The 15,382-nt window shown below is 45.7% G+C and overlaps 1 long non-coding RNA gene across 2 annotated transcripts; it reads left to right on the top strand.

The window, feature by feature from the left end:
* On the top strand, window positions 1–14,654 carry LOC129051864 (uncharacterized). 2 transcript variants are annotated; one of them, XR_008516376.2, is made up of 3 exons: window positions 1–150; window positions 324–478; window positions 13,197–14,654. It is a non-coding gene; the product is annotated as an uncharacterized LOC129051864 (long non-coding RNA). The 2 variants fall into 2 exon arrangements; XR_008516377.1 differs by lacking the exons at window positions 324–478; window positions 13,197–14,654 and adding an exon at window positions 516–683.
* The last annotated feature ends 728 nt before the right edge of the window (window positions 14,655–15,382 follow it).

The following is a 15,382-nucleotide window of genomic DNA, read 5'->3' as shown; positions in this document are numbered from 1 at the left end:
TGTCACAGGCCTAAATGTGATGTCACTTTGTCCCACATGCCCTGGGGAGGTAGCACAAAGGGAGGACCACAGTCTTCTAACTGAGGAACCTGAGCAGATGCCTTGACCCAGACCAGAGACCCAAGCCAAGGAAAGCCCGTGATCACCAGAGTGGGTTTGGGAAGTGTGGATAGAGGGGAAGTAGGGAGCTGACTCCAGGTGCAAGGGGCATGTTCGGGAGGCCTCTGAAGAGGAGGTGCCTCCACAGTAGGGGACAAGAGCTGGAGGGGCTGGGTCCTCGGGCTCCTGGTGCTCACTACACACTTTCTTCTTCCTTTCGTTAGTTGCAAAATAATACATACTAGTGGTAAACATTTCAAACAACAGAAAATGTAAAAACAAAAAATGGAAGCTCCTCCTCCTTCGCAATTTCCCAGTGGTCAACGTGAACTCTTTAGTGTTTACCCTTCCAGACATTTTTCTATGAACCAACAAACAGGTAAATTGATTTTTTTAATTGCTTTTTTTTTCCTAAGGAATGAAGCAACTTATTGAAAATGAAAGTACACTCTGCAGTGTGGGAGCAGGCCTGAGCATAGGGGCTCAAAGGCCCCATTACAGAGTTTTTGGGAGTTTAAATACCTTCTTCTTGTGGTACGCCCTATGTAAATGAAGAGAATGAAGTAAAGTTACAAAGTCATTTACTCAGGGAGAAGATATTTCCTGTCAGAGCTGAAGTGTGAATTGGCCTTATGTTTCCTGCCTCCAGACCCTATTTTCCTGCCTCATCTCCCCGCTAAGAGATGTGATTGTGGTCCCCATAAATCTTCATGGGAGGCAGAGGGACACAAATCTTCATGGGAGGCAGAGGGACCGATGGTCTTTTTCCTGCAACTGCTTCATGCTGGCCTGGGGTGTAGTCCCTACCTATTGGGTGTCATGGAACTCTCACCCTGTTCTGTCTAGTGGAGGCAGGGTAGCTTCTTGATGGCCAGGGGTGGTGTCTTCACTTGGATTGGCTGGAGCCTTTGTTGCATGATCATCTGAAGCTTGGTGGCCTCCTTTTGCTGGTATGTCAGGTTTCTGGGCTGTCTCTCCTTGAGCAGCCCCAGGGATCCTGCTTGACTCTTCCTCCGGGCTGGCTCACCAAAATATGTCACTGGTTGGGAGTGTCCAGGTTCTTGGCATCTTGAACGAAGAATTGGACAAAAAGCAGAAACAAAGCAACAAAGAAATGAAGGGATTTATTGAAAATAAAGTACACTCCACATGTTGGAGTGGGCCTGAGCATAGGGGCTGAAAGGCTACATTGTGTTTTATACAAACATGGGAATATATTGATGCACATTGCTCTTCCGGGTTTTCTTTTCTTTTCTTTTTTTTTTTTGAGACGGAATCTCACTCTGCCTCCCAGGCTGGAGTACAGTGGTGTGATCTTGGCTCACTGGCAACCTCCACCTCCTGGGTTCAAGCAGTTCTCCTGTTCAAGCTAGGACTACAGGCACACGCCACCAAGCCCAGCTAATTTTTTTGTATTTTTAGTAGAGACGGGGTTTCACCACATTGGCCAGGCTGGTCTCAAACTCCTGACCTCAAGTGATCCACCCACCTCGGCCTCCCAAAGTGCTGGATTACAGGTGTGAGCCACCATGCCCAGTCTCTTCTGGGTTTTCTAATAATCCATTGTGGGCATCATTTCATGCTCTGAACGTACCTATCTGCTTCCTGCTTTTTCCTGACTATATAATGTTCCATTGCAGGGTTGTGCTTAATATGTAGCATTCCCCTATTGGTGGACATATGGGTGGGATCCAATTTTCCCCTTTCTACACAAGGCTGGAAAAGACCTCCAGACAGAGTCAATATGCGGAGTGGTTAAGAATATGAGCTCTGCTGGATTTAATCCCAACTGGGTAACCTTATGGCAAATCACTTAACCTCTCTGTGCATCTTTCCTCATCTGCAAATGGGGATAATAATAGCACTTGCCTCACAAAATTATTCCAGATTTCCTCAAGATAATCCATGTAAAGCCCTTAGGATGGTGCCTGGCCCAAAGCAAGCACTTGACAAATGTGGGTGACTATTGATATGGTACATTACCCTTTACCTAGTTAGGCAAGCGTCTGAAAGTCAGCTTCCTAAAAGTGTTAAAATTGTGATGGTTATTCCTGACCCATTTTGGAAGATCGGAATTTGGGCAGCACAATTGGAGAGATTAACTACATTTAGTTTTATTGCTTTATTTATTGACCCTTCCCTGGTGGGGATCATTGCTCTCATTCAATGCAGTCTTCCCCTACCCCATCCACACACCACAATAATAATAGCTCTTGGCATGTGAGCCCTCATTATATGCCAGGAACCATGCAAAGCCATTCCACACGCTTTGTCTCACTGGATCAGCAGAGTGACTCTGGGAGATGAATGCCATTATTCCCATTTTAGAGGCAAGAAAACTGACACTCAGATAAGGAAAATGACTCACTCGAGATCAGATGACTTGGCTGGGCATGGCTCACACCTGTAATCCCAGCACTTTGGGAGGCCAAGGCGGGTGGATCACCTGAGGTCAGGAGTTCAAGACCAGCCTGGCCAACATGGTGAAACCTTGTCTCTATTAAAAATACAAAAATTAGCCGGGCATGGTGGTGGGTGCCAGTAATCACAGCTACTTGAGAGGTTGAGGCAGGAGAATCGCTTGAACCTAGGAGGCGGAGGTTGCAGTGAGGTGAGATCATGCCATTGCACTCCAGCATGGGAGACAAGAGCAAAACTCAATCTCAAAAAAAAAAAAAACAAAAAAAACCACATGACCCCAAAGTGGAAAGCATAGAAACAGAGAGTAGAAAGGTCTTTACCAGGGGCAGGGGCCTGGGGTGTAGGGAAATGGGAGATGAAGCTCAAAAGGTACAAAGTTGCAGTTACTTAGAATGAATAAGTCTAGAGCTGTAACATACAGCATGAGGATTATAGTTAGTAATATTATATAGTAGACATTTGCTAAAACAGTAATTTTAGGTACTTTTACCACACACACACGCACGCACACACACACACACACAAAAAAAGGTAACTGTGAGGTGATGGATGTGTTAAATTGCTTGACTGTAGTAATCACTTTACTGTGCATATGTGTATCAAAACTTCATGTTGTAGATCTTAAATATATACAATTTTAAAAGAAACACATGACCCAAGTTGAGGTTGCAAGTCCCAGAGGTGAGGGAGAGCTTAGGGAAGACTTTCCAGGCATTTGAAGAAGTAAAAAGTGCCACAAATATGTTTGGTAGAAGGGGCTCCCAGAAAAATTAAGACAAACAGAGGCCATCTTGAAATGAGCTGCAGAATTAGCATCTGGTACCCTGCAAGAACGTCATTCATTCACATATTTACTTGCCTTTCCTTCTTTCTTTCTTTTTTTTTTTTTGTTTTTGTTTTTGTTTTTGGTAGAGACAGGGTCTGGCTATGCTGACCAGGCTAGTCTCAAACTCCTGCCCTCAAACAGCCTCCCAAAGTAATTCACATATTTATTAATTCACATATTTATTTATTACCAGTCACGCATTGGACTATTTTCTGGGAATACAGCCCATAGAAATATGATTCAGACCTTGGAATTACAGTCCGGCTATCAAGAAGCTTGCTGGATGTTGTGAAATGGAAAGTAACGTACATCCGAGCTTATTATTAGGAGGGTAGGGGCTGGAGGAGCAAAGTAGAACTGGGGGTGGGGTTGGCTGACTCATGCACTAAGAAAGGGAGACAATGGAACCACAGCCAGAAGCCCCACTTCCTCCCTGAAAACCTTAAAAACTTCTTCAACCCATATCCATTGCCACCTCCAACCTTGAGGCCAGCCAGCTGACTTCCCAGTCAGCTCAGCACATGGGTCCAGGACCTCTGTCACACAGACACTTTTGAGGGGCACCAGGTAAGGACTCCAGGTCAGGAAGGGATCTGGGACATCACTGGCTTAGAGGTTAAGCAGCTGTGTGGGGTGTGCCTCCACAGGCAGAGCTGAGGGTGGGGCTGACAGTGCTCTTGCCTGGCTCTGCTCTGTGGTTGACACCTCCCGCCCTCTGCCTGACACCCACTTGCTTATCTCCCCAGACAGCCCAGCTGTCAGTCTGTCAGATGCATTTGAGTTGGCCCTTGGCTTCACACCCCAAGGTGGGGAAGAGATCTTGAGTTAAGGCGTGCCTGCTCTTACATTTGCAGAAGGGGCCTACAGACACTCTTGCGTCTTCCCCTGCACCCATCTATGACCTTCCAATCCTTCTGTGGGTAAAATTGCAGATGTGTCTTCAAATGATATCCAACGTCATGCCACTTATCCTCTCATCTCAAGCATTCCAAGAGAATAGGAGACAAGAGGTCACCTTGCTTGGATTCAAATCCAGCAGAGCTAATGTACTCTGAGCCACTATGCAAAACTGCCCACCATGTACATGTATGTCCTTTCCAGCCTGGTGTGGAACAGGGCAAAATTAAAGTCCATCTATATGTCTACCATTAGAAGAAAGCTACATATTATGTACATCCATGCATCAGAATACTATGCATCCAGGAAAAAGCAGGAGGTAAATTTACTCAATGCCTCCTATATGCCAGATCTCTTTATGATCATCTTATTTAATCTTCCTCAAAATTCTCCAAGGTGGCCAGGTATGGTGGCTCACACCTGTAATCCAAACACTTTGAGAGGCCAAGGTGGGAGGATAGCTTGAGCCCAGGAGTTTGAGACCAGCCTGGGCAACATAGCAAGACCCCTTCCCTACAAAAAATAACTAGGCATGATGACATGGGCCTGTAGTTCCAGCTACTTGAGAGGCTGAGGCAGGAGAATTGCTTGAGCCCTGGAGGTCAAGGCTGCAGTGAGCCATGAGTGTGCCACTGCACTCCAGCCTGGGCAACAGAGCGAAACTTTATCTCAAAAAAAAAAAAAAAATTCTCCAAGGTAAGAATTTTTAATGTCTCCATTTTATGGATGAGCAGACAAGACTCAGCAAGGGTATACCAGGTAGTATCAACTCAAATGCCTACAGTGGCCATGTAGTTAACATAAAGTGATCCAAGAATAAGTATGATAAAATTGTTTCCTGACACTCAGTCTTGGTTTCAAGGATCCAACAGGGAAGGGTGGGGACCGAGGCAAACCAGAGAGCATGGTCCATTCTTAAAGACCAGCCACTACTCAGAATAATCAGGGGCCAGTGTTGCCAGGCTTCCAACTTTTCCAGAGAATCTGAAAATCAGGAGTTGTATGTGAAATCTCCATATTTTTTAAAAGAATGGCTCCAATGTCTTTTTTTTTTTTTTTTTTTTTTTTTGAGACAGAGTCTTGCTCTGTCACCCAGGCTGGAGTGCAGTGGCATGATCTCCCTATTGGGGATCATGGAACTCTCACCCTGTACTGTCTAGTGGAGGCAGGGTAGCTTCTTGATGGCCAGGGGTGGTGTCTTCACCTGCAACTGGCTGGAGCCTTTGTTGCATGATCATCTGAAGCTTGATGGTCTCCGCCTCCCAGGTTCAAGAGATTCTTCTGCCTCAGCCTACCGAGTAGCTGGGGAGACAGGCACGTGCCACCACACTCGGCTAATTTTTCTATTTTTAGTAGAGACGGGGTTTTGCCATGTTGGCCAGGCTGGTCTCAAACTCCTGACCTCAGGTGATCCACCCCCCCTCGGCTTCCCAAAGTGCTGGGATTACAGGCGTGAGCCACTGCACCTGGCTCTCCAATGTCTTAAAGTAATGTGTATGCCAATCAGAATAGGTCTGTGTGTCAGATTCAGCAGCCTCTGCCCAAGGTCCCAAAGCCCAAGGCCTTTCCACATTTCTAGCTGTCTCCAAAGCTATGACCTTGATTGTTTTCACTAAACACTTAAATAATTAATATCAAATCTTCACAAACTTTTCCAAAAACCAGAAGAGGAGAGAACATTTCCCAACGCATCCTATGAGACCGATATTACCCTGATATCAAAAAACAATGACAGGCTTGCTGCAGTGGATCATACCTGTAATCCCAGCACTTTGGGAGGCCGAGGCAGGAAGATAGCTTGAGCCCAGGAGTTCAAAGACCAGCCTGGGCAACATGATGAAACCCATCTCTACAAAAAAAAATTTTTTAATTAAAAAAAAAAACAAAGATCATAAAACTACATACTAATATCTCTTGTGAGCACAAATACAAAAATCCACAACAAAATAGGAGCAAGCAGAACTCAACAACATATAAAAAGGGTTATACATCATGAGTGAGTGAGTTTTATCTCAGAAATGGTTTAACATGCAAAAATCAATTACTATAATAAACTATGGCAGTGGAATAAAGGACATGGTCATCTCAATAGGTGCAGGAAAATGATTTGACGAAATCCACCATTCCTTTTTCGGATAAAGTACACTCACCAGGCCGGGTGCAGTGGCTCACACTTGTAATCCCAGGACTTTGGGAGGTCGAGGTTGGTAGATCACCTGAGGTCGGGAGTTTGAGACCTGCCTGACCAACATGGAGAAACCCCGTCACTACTAAAAATACAAAATTAGCTGGGCATGGTGGTGCATGCCCGTAATCCCAGCTACTCGGGAGGCTGAGGCAGGAAAATCGCTTGAACCCGGGAGGAGGAGGTTGCGGGGTGAACTGAGATCATGCCATTGCACTCCAGCCAGGATAACAAGAGCAAAACTCTGTTTCAAAAAAAAAAACAAAAAAAAACGACTCACCAAACTAGGAATAGGGAACTTCCTCACCCTGATAAAAGGCTTCTACAAAAAGCACACAGCTAAGATTGAATTTAGGATGAAAGGTGAGTTGTTTTCCTCTTCAGATCAGGAATGAGACCATATCCACCCTTACCACTTCTATTCAACACTGTCCTAAAGGTTCTAGCCAGGGCTACTAGGCAAAAAAAAAAAAAAAAAAAAAAAGAAAGAAAAAAAAGGCACCCAGATTAGAAATTAAGAGGTAAAACTGTTTGTATATACAGAGGACATAATCTTGTACATAGAAAATCCTGAGGAGGCCGGGCTCGGTGGCTCATGCCTGTAATCCCAGCACTTTGGGAGGCTAAGGTGGGTGGATCACCTGAGGTCAGGAGTTCAAGACCAGCCTGGCCAACATGGCAATAAAAATACAAAAATTTACCGGGCATGGTGGCGGGTGCCTGTAATCCCAACTACTTGGGAGGTTGAGGCAGAAGAATCACTTGAACCTGGGAGGCAGAGGTTGCAGTGAGCCGAGATCACGCCATTACACTCCAGCCTGAGCAACAAGAGTGAAACTCCATCTCAAAAAAAAAAAAAAGAAAGAAAATCCTGAGGAATCCACAGAAACCTATTGAAACTAATGCAAGGTTGCAGGATACAAAACCAACAAATGGTGCTGAGAAAACAGAATATCTACATACAAAAAGAGTTGTATCCCTGGCTGGGTGCAGTGTGGCTCATGCCTGTAATTCCAGCAACTTTGGGAGGCTGAGGCAGAAGTTTCGCTTGAGCTCAGGAGTTTGAGACTAGCCTGGATAACATGGCAAAATCTCTTCTCTACAAAAAAAAATACAAAAATTAGCCGGACGTGGTGGTGCGCGTCCGTACTCCCAGCTACTTGGGAAGCTGAGATGGGAGGATCACTTGGGCCTGGGAGGTCAAGGCTGCAGTGAGCTGTGGTTGGGCCACTGCACTCCAACCTGGGCAACAAAGCAAGACCCTATCACACACACACAAAAAAAAGTTGTATCAGTTTCTCTTATCATATACAAAATTAAATTCAAAATGCATCGTATACCTAAATGTAAGAGCTAAAACTCCAAAACTCTTAGGAGAAAATATGGGAGCAAACCTTTCTGACCTTGGGTTAGACAAAGCTTTCTTAGACACAACACAAAAAGCACAAGCAACAAAAAATAAAGTAGGAAAATTGGATTTCACCAAAATTAAAAGACTTGGGGTTCATAAGATTCAATCAAAGGAAGTGTAGGATAGCTGTATATTTTTTTTTAATAAAAATAAAATAAAATAGGCTAGGCATGGTGGCTCACTGAGCGAGACTCCATCTCAAAAAAAACCAAATAAATAAAACAAATAAATAAATAAATAAAATAAAGGAAAATAACAAGTGTTGTTGGTGGCCAGGTGTGGTGGCTCACCCCCGTAATCCTAGCACTTTGGGAGGCCAAGGCAGGTGGATCACGAGGTCAGGAGTTCAAGACCAGCCTGGCCAACACGGTGAAACACCATCTCTGCTAAACATACAAAAAATTAGCTGGGTGTGGTGGCATGCGCCTGTAATACCAGCTACTTGGGAGGCTGAGGCAGGAGAATTGCTTGAACCCAGGAGGCGGAGGTTGCAGTGAGCTGAGATTGCATCATTGCACTGGGCAACAGAGACTCTGTCTTGAAAAAAAAGAAAATGCAAGTGTTGTTGGCAAGGATGTAGATAAATTGGAACTCTCATACATTGTTGGAGGTAATGCAAAATGGTCCAGGTGCTATGGCAAAACAGTTTGGTGGTTCCTCAAAGGTAAAGAATTAGCATATTCCACTTCCAGTATATACCCAAAATTGGAAACAGGTACTCAAACAAGCACATATGCATTCATGTTCATAGCAACATTATTTGAAACAGTCCAAAAGGTAGAAACAGCCTACATGTCCATCAACAGATGAATGGATAAATTATAGTGCATACATACAATAGAATATTCATCCATAAACAGGAATAAAGTATTGATACATGCTGCAACATGGAGAAACTCCAAAACATTATGCTAAAGCAAATAAACCAGACACGAAAAGTCACAATTGTATGCAATTGTATGATTCTTTTTTTTTTTTTTTGAGACAGAGTTTCACTCTTGTTGCCCAGGCTGGAGTGCAATGGCGCGATCTCGGCTCACTGGAACCTCCGCCTCCTGGGTTCAAGCGATTCTCTTGCTTCAGCCTCCCGAGTAGCTGGGATTACAGGTATGCGCCACCATGCCCAGCTAATTTTGTATTTTTAGTAAAGACAGGGTTTCTCCATGTTGGTCAGGCTGGTCTCGAACTCCCGACCTCGGGTGATCCACCCGCCTCAGTCTCCCAAAGTGCTGGGATTACAGGCTTGAGCCACCGTGCCTGGCTATTTTTTTTTTTTTTTTTTTGAGATGGGGTCTCCCTTTGTCACCCAGGCTGGAGTGCAGTGGCACAATCATGGCTGCCTGCAGCCTCAACCTCCTGGGCTCAAGCAATTCTCCCACCTCAGCCTCCTGAGTAGCTGGGACTGTAGACATGCACCACCACACCAGGGTAATTTTTTTTTATTATTTTTAGTAGAAACAAAGTCTTGCTATGTTACCCAGGCTGATCTTCAACTCCTGAGCTCAAGCAATCCTCCTGCCTCGGTCTCCCAAAGTACTGGGATTGCAGGCATGAACCACCTTGCCCAGCCATAAAATGGTTGCTTTTAAGTTATATTAATTTCACCTAAATAAATTATTTTTTGAAAAAGAATGTGAAAAGATAACCCACAGAACGAGATAAAATATTTTCAAATCATATCTGATAATAAACTTGTATTCAGAATATAAAAATAACTCTTGCAACTCAATAATAAAAGACAAATAACCAAATTTAAAAATGGGCAAAGGAACTGAACAGACATTTCTCTGAAGAAGATATATAATCGGTCAATAAGTACATAAGAGATGCTCACCATCATTAACCATCAGGAAAATGCAAGTGGAAACCACAATGAGAGATACGATTTCACACCTACTAGGATGACTACAATTGCACAAAAGAAACCAAAACAGAAAAAAACACAAATGTTAGCGAGATTGCAGAGAAATTGGAACCCTTATACATTGCTGGTAGAAATATAAAATGGTACAGTCACTGTGGAAAACAGATGGGCAATTCCTCAAGAAACTAAACAGAGGCCAAGTGCCTGTAATCCCAGCACTTCAGAAGCTCAAGGCAAGAGAATTGCTTGAAGTCAGAAGTTTGAAACCCGCCTAGGCAACAAAGTGAGACTTCATTGCTACCGAAAAATTTTAAAATTAGCAGAGTGCAGTGTCATGTGCCTGTAGTCCCATCTACTCGGGAGACAGAGGTGGGAGGATCACTTAAGCCCCAGGAGTTTAAGGATGCAGTGAGATATGACTGTGCCACTGCACTCCGGCCTGGGTGACAGAGCAAGACCCTGTCTCTGGGGAAAAAAAAAAGGTTAAACAGCTGGGAGTCATGGCTTGTAATCCCAGCTACTCGGGAGGCTGAGGCAGGAGAATCGCTTGAACCCAGGAGGCAGAGGTTCCAGTGAGCCGAGATCGCGCCATTGCGCTCCAGCCTGGGCAGCAAGAGTGAAACTCTGTCTCAAAAAAAAAAAAAAAAAAAAAGAATCATACAATTGCATAAAATTGTGACTTTTTGTGTCTGGTTTATTTGCTTTAGCATAATGTTTTGGAGTTTCTCCACGTTGCAGCATGTATCAATACTTTATTCCTGTTTATGGATGAATATTCCATTGTACGTATGCAATACAATTTATCCATTCATGCCTATGCCGAGGCAGGAGGATTGCTGTGCCCAAGTTTCAGACAAGCCTAGGCAACATAGTGAGACCCTGTCTCTACAAACAAATTTTAAAATTAGCCAAGTGTGGTGGCACACACCTGTAGTCCCAGTTACTTGGGAGGCTGAGGTGGGAGGACGGCTGGAGCCCGGAAGGTTGAGGCTGCAGTGAGCTATGATCATGCCACTGCATTCCAGTCTGGGCAACAGAGTGAGACCCTGTCTCAAAAAAAAAAAGTATTGATACATGTTACAACATGAATCAACAGTGAAAACCTTTATGTTAAGTGAAAGAAGCCAGACACAAAGGCAACATATTATGTAGTTCTATTTATATGAAATGTACAGAATAGGCCATCCTGGCTAACATGGTGAAACCCCATCTCTACTAAAAATACAAAAAATTAGCCGGGCATGGTGGCGGGCTCCTGTAGTCCCAGCTGCTGAGGAGGATGGGGCAGGAGAATGGCGTAAACCTGGGAGGCAGAGCTTGCAGTGAGCCGATTGTGCCACTGCACTCCAGCCTGGGCGACAGAGGGAGACTCCGTCTCAAAAAGAAAAGAAAAGAAATGTACAGAATGGGGAAATCCATAGAGACAGAAAGTGGATTAGTGGTTGTTGCCAGAGGATGTGGGTTGGCAGGGGAGGGGAATGGAGACTGCATTACTTAGCATGATGAAGATGTTCTAAAATAAATTGTGGTGATAGTTGCACAACTCTGTGACTAGACTAAAATCTATTGAATTGTACACTTTAAATAAATGAATTGTATAATAGGTGTATTATATCTTAATAAAGCTGTTAAAGAAAGGTAGAGAGAGAAAGAGAGAAATAGAGGAATATTCATGCTCTTCTTACACTTGACTGCCTTCCTAGGGTTCCCCGTAAACGCCTCCTGCTCGAATGGGAGCTCTAAGAAATGAGGGACCAGCTGAAGTTTCCACCAAAACCTATATGTCAGCATCCCCCACACAAAAAGCAGACCCTGGGTCAGGTAATTCGATGAAAAGGCACAGGCTCTGCAGTGGCAGAAATGGTAGTTTGGCACTCAACATTCTTTCCTCCTCCTAGCGTGGCTTCCTGGACTGCACAGATGGAAAGTGAAAAACTACGTTTCCCAGACTCCCTTGCAGCTAGGGCTCTGGATGTGAATGTGGATCTGCTAATCTAGATACATTAGGGTGAGATTTGGAAGGTGGAAGAAAAGAGGTTAAAGGCTTTGGATCAAAGCCATTTCTGCAGCAGTGTCAGCAGAAGTCTTAGGGTAAGGATTTGAAGCAACTTTTTTTTTTCTTGTTTTTGAGATGGAGTCTCACTCTGTTGCCCAGGCTGGAGTGCAATGGCGCGATCTTAAATCACGGCAACCTCTGCCTCCCGGGTTCAAGCGATTCTCCTGCCTCAGCCTCCCGAGTAGCTGGGATTACAGGCATCCACCACTACGTCTGGCTAATAAAGTTGTTTTTAAAAGTTGCTTCAGCCTGTGTGCAGTGGCTCATGCCTGTAATCCCAGCACTTTGGGAGGCTGAGGCGGGCAGATCACCTGAGGTCAGGAGTTCGAGACTAGCCTGGCCAACATGGCGAAACCCCATCTCTACTAAAAATACAAAAATTAACCGGACGTGGTGGAGGGAACCTGTAATCCCAGTTACTCGGGAGGTTGAGGCAGGAGAATCACTTGAACCCTAGAGGCAGAGGTTGCAGTGAGCAGAGATCGCACCACTGCACTCCAGCCTGGGCGACAAGAGCAAGATTCCATCTCAAAAAAACAAAACAAAACAAAACTTTAATGGAGTATAATAGATATACAAAAAACTGCTCATATTTAATGTGTACAGCTTGATGGGTATGGACATATGCATATATTTGCAAAACCATCACTACTTTCAAGGTAATAAACATATTCGTCACCTCCACAGGCTTCCTCGTGCTGTTGTTGTTGTTGTTTTGTGGTAAGAACACATAACATAAGATCTAGCCTCCTAACAAAAAAAATTTCTTTTTGAGACAGAATCTCACTCTGTCTCCCAGGCTGGAGTGCAGTGGCACAATCATGGCTCACTGGAGCCTCGATCTCTTGGGCTCAAGCGATCCTCCCACCTCAGCCTCTCTAGTAACTGGGACTACAGGCATGTGTCACCATGCCCAGTGGATTTTTTTTTCTTTTTTGAGATGGAGTTTCACTCTTGTCACCCAGGCTGCAGTGCAATGGCCCAATCTTGGCTCACTGCAACCTGCCACCTCTGCCTCCCGGGTTCAAGTGATTTTCCTGTCTCAGCCTCCCCAGTAGCTGGGATTACAGGCACCTGCCACCACACCCAGCTAATTTTGGTATTTTTAGTAGAGACGGGGTTTCATCACGTTCGCCAGGCTGATCTCGAACTTCTGACCTCAGGTGGTTGACCCGCCTCAGCCTCCCAAGTGCTGGGATTATAGGCGTGAGTCACCGCAGTGATGCAATCATAACTCACTGTAACCTTGACCTCCTAGGCTCAAACCGATCCTCCCACTTCAGCCTCCCACAGTGCTAAGATTACAGGTGTGAGCCACTGTGCCAGACAGAGAATGGATTTGAAGCCACATTGGTCTGATTCCAGAGCATGAGCCCTTTTATCAGTTCTCTGTACTTGGGCTTGTTACTTTTAACCCATGATTCGTTTTCCTTTCAGCTTGGGGAAAGAGTTGGCATCCTCCTTTCAATGAGAAAGCATCTCAATGAGCAACCCCCTGGATTGGATGGGCCACCACCCCAGAAAACTGGGGCAATTTGGGTACCACAAGGAGGGACTGGAAGGCAGCAGGTCCTTTGCCAGGATGGGGCCATCATCTGCCAATCCTCATTGCTCACCCAAGAAGTCAGGAGAGAAAGATCCGTTTATTTGACTGACATTGACCAAAAACAAGAGGTGTGGTTGGTGCCACGGGGCTGCAGGAGGAACCGGGCCCAGAGCCTTCTTAAAGAAGCATGTGATCAACGGTGGGACACGGTGGCTTACGCCTGTAATTTCAGCACTTTGGGAGGCCAAGGCGGGTGGATCACCTGAGGTCAGGAGTTCAAGACGAACCTGGGCAACATGGTGAAACACCATCTCGACTAAAAATACAAAAAAATTAGCCGCCATGGTGGCACACGCCTGTAATCCCAGTTACTCGGGAGGCTGAGGCAGGAAAATCGCTTGAACCCAGGAGGTGGAGGTTGCAGTGAGCTGAGATTGCACTCCAGCCTGGGCAACAAGAGTGAAAGTCTGTTTCAAAAGAAAAAGAAGCACGTGATCTAGCAAGGAGTCAGGACCATGAATCCACCCTCTCCTGTCCATCAGCCAGCTGCAGAGCATTCCAAGGACACTCTCCCAGGGCCTCAGGGTTTTCATACCCTTGGAGAGGATCCCCAATCCCCATCTCATCAACGACCTCAAATTTAAGGTTCACTGGGCAACTTCCTCCCTGTAAAAGCCTCTTAGACCCCAATTCAGCAAGCTATCCTACCTCTGAGGGTCCCCAGCCCTTAGTAGAGACAGACACCTCCTCAGGTCTATTCCACTTTATGTCATGATGACAGGGGGAAGGGTATGAGGCCTGGATGACTTCTAAGCCCCATCATCAGCCACAGCCTACCTTGGGCAAGTTACTGAGCCTCTATGAACCTCTTTCTGCACCTGTGAAATAGGGTTGCTAATGCCCACCTTGTTGGAGAGGTCACCCACATAACGAATTTACTCAGGGCCTAACTACTATTCAACAGATGGCTATTTTCCCCTCCTGTCCCCTCTCCTGCCATTTCCTTCCAGATTATAGCGTCCTACAGGGCAGAAAAAGAGCCTGAGCATTTATTTACCCACATCCACACCCCCACACAGTCTCACATACATGGGTGCTGTCTGACAAAACCTGTGCAATGAATGAGTCAACAACCAGAAGCCCACAGCCGAAATCCCTCCATTCATTTTGTCGATTTGTATGGTGAATAAATGTGTCCTAAGTCTCAAACAGGTGCCGGGCCCCATGCTGGGGGCAAAGGATATAAAGGAGAGGGAAACAGGGTCCTTGCCCCCAAGGGGCCCCTGAACTGTGATGAAAGAGACAAGTCAGTCATGCATTACAGTCCAGTGCCATGACTGGGCCATGGATTTGGAAAATCCTGGATTCCTGGTGAAGGGACCATTGGGATTGCAGAAAGAAGACGCCGGACAGAACTGGGAGATTTGGATTCTAGCCTCATTCTGTCACTAGCTTGCTCTGGAAGTGTCTTCAAGTCACTTCCTTAGTTTCCACATCTTAAAATGAGTGCAAGGAAGAGGGGCACCTGCTTGCTGTTCAATGTCCCCTCAGAGACAGACTCTTGGGCAGAGGATTCTACGGGCCTGGGGCTGCTTTTGTAACACCAGAGCCTCCTGCTCCTGCACCCTTACCTTGTGCCCACTTGGGTTTGCCAAGCAGGGACCTTGTTCCCCACCACTGTCTACCCCTGGTGTTCCCTGACCAGTTGGGGGACTCAGCCTCTGGTCTTGCAGTTTCCCTCGAGCTAGCTGTCACAGCAGCTGTGTGTGCCAGTGAGGGGTCAGGCTTGGAGAGGGTAGTGGGCAAGGGGAAGGTATCACCTTCCAAAGTAACCTCTGAGGGGGAGGCTGGTGACCACTTTGAAGCAGACTGTCATCACCACCACCCTGTTCCCAGGAAACCCCCACAGGCTGAGGGAAGGAGGGGCTTTGAAGAAACATAGCCTGGTACAAGGCCTCCTGCAAAGAGGAGGACAACCTCAGGGCCTGAAGGGCCAGCCAGTTTTGGAGGGGCATCTGGGAGCAGAATGAGGAGGATGGGGCAGGGTTAGTGATTCTTTGTTTTGTTTTGTTTTGAG

Source organism: Pongo abelii, chromosome 1 (assembly GCF_028885655.2).
Source record: "Pongo abelii isolate AG06213 chromosome 1, NHGRI_mPonAbe1-v2.0_pri, whole genome shotgun sequence".
Taxonomy (NCBI): domain Eukaryota; kingdom Metazoa; phylum Chordata; class Mammalia; order Primates; family Hominidae; genus Pongo; species Pongo abelii.
This window is presented reverse-complemented; position numbering and strand designations above follow the sequence as displayed.